Consider the following 5,135-nt stretch of genomic DNA (forward strand, 5'->3'; position numbering starts at 1 on the left):
CGATGTGGGGCTCGATGTGGGGCTCGATGTGGGGCTCGATGTGGGGCTCGATCCCAGGACCCTGGGATCATGACCTGAGCCGAAGGCAGACACTTAACGGCTGAGCCACCTAGGCGCCCCCTAATTATGGTCTTGAACCAAACACTCTAAGAGTTGGATTTCAACCAGTTCACCTGATTTGACCTGATCGATCTACTTATCCAAGAACCATGTATTTAGAAATATCATGTAGATAAATGCAGTGTCCATATCCTTAGCATTTTAAGGATTATAGAAAAATAACTTACAGGTCAAATAGTCTTATAATCAGGTTGGGAAGAAGAACTATTGTGAAAAATGTGATAAAATCCCAGACCTTGAACAGTACTTTTTTCTTTGGTTGTTTCAAAAATATTTCTGCCTCGGTAAAAAAATTAGTATCAGTGGAATTCATGTCATCTTATTGGTGGAAATAACTGTGGTTTTAAAAAAATAACCACTTAATTTTTGCTAGCAAGGAAGCCCAGGGAAAGTAATGCTAAAAATGAGTAAATGGAGCTGAGTGTTTTTACCAAAGTGCTTAACAGTTAGCATGAAGAGACACCACTTAATGTACCTAGCTTTTCTTTTCTTTTTTTTTTTTAAGATTTTATTTATTTATTTGACAGAGAGAGACACAGCAAGAGAGGGAACACAAGCAGGGGGAGTGGGAGAGGGAGAAGCAGGCTTCCCGCAGAGCAGGGAGCCGGATGCAGGGCTTGATCCCAGGACCCTGGGATCATGACCTGAGCCGAAGGCAGACGCTTAACGACTGAGCCACCCAGGCAGCCCTGTACCTAACTTTTCAACATTTAATTGATAAAAATGGAGGCTTAATAAAAATTTTTCAAGGAACAAAATGTCTAATTAATATTTTAAATTTAGCTTTAGATAAAACTGTTTTACAGCATAATTAAAGGTAAAATTGCAGAATCTTAATAGATTTTTCCTAAAATGAAAATGTTTTTACTGATTACATAACTGAGACATGCTCATTTAAAAAAATTCAGTTAATCCAGAAAAGCAGGAAATAAGTTAAATTACAAAAACCTCACAAGCCACAGATAAGCATTATTAACATTTTGTGAACTTGCTTCCAACCGTCTCTTCATGTATTTGTGTATGCTTATTTGTACACATGGTTTGACTTGCATAGAATCATACTCTACATTCTGTTCTGTAAACTGATCCTTTCATTCTGTAACACATTGTGGACACCTTTCCACATCTATAAATATAGATCTGTTCCAGCTCTCTAAACAGATACATAGTATTATACTCTATATAAATACCATAATTTAATCAACTATTCGCACATTGTTGAACATTCAGTTTGTTCCCAAGGTTTTCCTTTAGTTAGCAATGCCATAATGAACATCCCTATTATACTTCATTATTTCCTTTCTTCCTTCCTTCCTTCAAATAAAACATGGTTCAGAGTCCCCACTCATCAAGGTAGGCAAGATTTATTTCTGGTATTCTTTTCCCCATTGCAGTGAACTGTACAAGACCTCTGGGGTTTGATGGTCCTGGGACACTGAATTGGGGATATGCTATTAATTCTCTTCCATCTGGCCAGAGACAGCCCTCCCCAGAGGTCTTTTCCGCTCCAGGTGGCAAAGCAGCGCAGCATTTAGGGTCTTAGTGCTTTGTAACCTGTTTCTAGGACATCCTGCAGTATTGTCCCAGCCTGAGTATTGTCCTTTGCTGGGCGTTCTGGGAGAGGGAAACACTTGGAAATCATAAAATCCCACAACCTCTTCCTATACTCAGTGCTTCTTTACATAAGAAGTCTATTTTCTTGAAGAGATGGGAAAACGGAGAACTTCCACTCAATCTTTTCAGATAAACCTGTAACAGACAACTAGACAGTTGATGTTGGAGGAGTTACTGAACCTCCTTAAACCTCAAACTCTTTATCTATAAGATAGCAACAAATAGCAACTCCATCCCACCAATTGTAGAGGCCAAAACACCTAGCTGTCTTTAGCCCCTCTCATTCTCTCACTGCCTCCTATATTCTGCCTCCTGAACTTTCTAAATAGATTCAGAATCTGACCACTCCTCCCCACCTCCCCTGCTTCTACCCGAGCCACACCTCTGTCATGTCTCACCTAGATCTTTGTGGTAGGCTCCTAACAGATCTCCCTGATTCTGCTCTTGTTCCCCTGTGATCAATTTTCAAGGCAATAGCCCCTAACTCCTTGAAAAAGGACAATGGTTTTAGATCTAACTTAGAGGAGAAGGCAAAATTCTTAGACTAACCTACAAAGCCCTCTTATAGGATTTAGCCCCACCTCTCCTCAACTCCAACCATCTTCTTCTTCAGTCACTATCTCCTTGGCAAATCATGTCAAGCAAACCTTTTGCATTTGCTTTTTTCTCTGTTTCCAGTTATCCTCAAGGGTAGCAGTTGTCTTTATTCAGGCATTTGCTCAAACCATTCCCTTTACCAGTATCCCCATGCCCTACTTCATTTTTTTTTTTTACACAGCACTTACCACTGACATACTGTATGTTTATTATTTGTCTCTTAAACTGCAATGTAAACCTGTTGAAGGAAGGAATTTGTCTATCTAGTTTTTAAAGTGCCTAGAGTAGTGTCTGGCACACCTTAGGGGCTCAATAAATATTTGCTAAATAAATGAATGGACAATCATAATAATCATTACCTTTCAGAGTCATAGTAGGAGTTCATTCTGATAATGCAGTACCTACCAAACAGTAAAGGCTAAGTAAATAGATTGTTGATACATCATCATCATCATTATCATCATTATGTTTAAACTTGGCTTTGAAGAACAGATTAGAAAAAAGGCATTCCAGGAAAGAACTGACTAGATAAGAGGCCTGTAAATAGGAAATACTCCAGCGGTAGGTGTAACCTGCACTAAAAGTGCATGAGAAAACTGGATATTGGTGAGATAGGACTGGAAATGCAGGGTTGGGGCAGAATGCAGAGGAAATTGAACTCAAAGCTCAGAAGCCTAGGCTTGTCCCTAACAGTGGGAAACCATCCAAGATTTTCAGCAAAGAATGATATAAGATATTGGTTTATGAAACCTGTGGTGATAATCAGTTATCCTGTGTTGCAAAGCTGCATTTTCTAGCTTGTGTGAGGTGGGTTTACTAATCAGAGAGAACAATGAGTTTCTTTAAGAAATTCGGCTGAAGTTTTGGGAGGTATAGGCCAATAAGACCTGGCCTGCGACCCTATCTAAGAACACCCTCTTTTCATGCACACATAAAATATGCTCCATGTGGGGAAAAAAGCCTTGGTGATTCACTCTTAGCCAGTCTGAGTTGCCAGCTACCTCCTCTTTAGTGATTCTGATTTGCTTAACCTTTGGATTAAGTTTCTTCAGACCTTGGCTGTATTTCATGTCTTACTTTTCCACTTCACATGCAATTTCTGACCATGTCTCTCTCCATTACATAATCTCACGTTCAGTTAAAATCTTGCCAAAGGGCCATCCTGGGACCATCAGTACTGGTATCACCTGGGAGCTTGTTAGAAGTACAGAATCCTCAGGACCCACCCAGCCCCACTGAATTAGAATCCACATTTTAACAAGATCCCTGGTGATCTGTGTGCACATTAGAGTTTAAGAAGCACTACCCTTAAGCATTCCTTAACCAATGCCTGCACCAGCATCTCTCAGAAGCCCCTCATCACCTTAAATAAACATACAGGGTGTCTGTTTTCTAAACAAACTTTCTGGATGAGTCTCCCTAACCACTCTCTCCAACTAGAGAGCTTCCTACACTTGACTTTCTGTATAGAAAACCTGAAGCATTGACTGCTTGAATGTGCAGTGTTTCTCAAGCTACACTTCTCAGATCACCTACATTTCAATAACCTGGAGGGTTTGTTAAAAATGCAGATTCCTGCCCCCCCATCTTAATTCTGTTAAATCTGACTCTTTAGGGGAAGTGTAAATCACTTTTTCTACTAACATCTGATATATAATAACCATCAAAGAACAATCAGAGAACACTCAGTGGCAGGAATGAATGCAGTTTCTGACTTTACTAGCTCGCCTTCTCCATACTGAATTCTCTTTCTAGCTCTGATCCCACTCTCTCGTCCAATCCTGCAGTGGGTTATTTGAAATGCAGTAACGACCCTATTGTTCGTGCTATTCTGTAAGAGGTCTCACACAAATGCTATTCTGGTACCTCTTTTTTGAAAGTACACAAATAGCATTCCAGAATTTCATTTTTTATTGGTTATCAGTCACTAATAGACAAATGAAATGTAGATGTTCCTATCAAATAATATTTATTTCTCTGCTCCTTAGTATTTTCTTATGTAATAAAAGAGAATGCTTTTCTTGTGTCTGATGCTTTAAGTCACTGTGTTCCTCTTCACCAATATCTTATATCAGGCCAGCTAGTTTCATAGTCAATCCTTTTGGAAGAGTGCCTGGGAAAAGCAAGGGAGGAATGGCAGGTATATTACTCACCAGTTAGTGATATTATATACCTGAACACTATACCATTCTCCAGGGCCTGGGAACTAAGGGGCAGAGACAAGTGCTGAAATAGGTACCTGGTGCTTGCAGTTTGCTGGTCTACCTCCTTATCCCTACAGACCATTTCAAGGCTCCTACCAGTGACATGAAGGTCAAATAGAGTGGGTGAAAGAATGGTAGCACTATGGTTGCATAACTATTATGAAATTAAATTACACAGTTTGAATCTTCATTAATAGATATTAAATGTTAAATTAATAAAAATGACACCTCTTGCAAATTAAATTTAAATGAAGTCTGAATCTTAATGAAGAGGGACCTGGAATGAGAGAGAATAATTTGTATTCCAAACTTTTGTATCCACCCCCAACAGTGTTTTTTTAGATTAAAAAAATCATTCTTTCAAAAAATTAGAAAATCAAAAACGAAAGTCTCTTTTCTCTCTCAAAAGGATTCAAGACTTCAAGGGTATTCTATAATGAGTCTATCTGTATGTAACCTTTTCTGAACCCTCAGCAAGATCTAATTTCATCCTTTTAGAGCCCCTATAGTGGTTCCTTTTCTTGTTTTCTTCTTTTTTTTTTTTCAGAGGAAAAAAGGTTTCACACAACACAGTTTCAAAAAAGTAAAAGGAACACACTA

The sequence above is a fragment of the Mirounga leonina genome, unplaced genomic scaffold (genome assembly GCF_011800145.1).
Source record: "Mirounga leonina isolate KUSES-001 unplaced genomic scaffold, KU_Mleo_1.0 Mir_94, whole genome shotgun sequence".
In the NCBI taxonomy this organism is placed as follows: Eukaryota; Metazoa; Chordata; class Mammalia; order Carnivora; family Phocidae; genus Mirounga; species Mirounga leonina.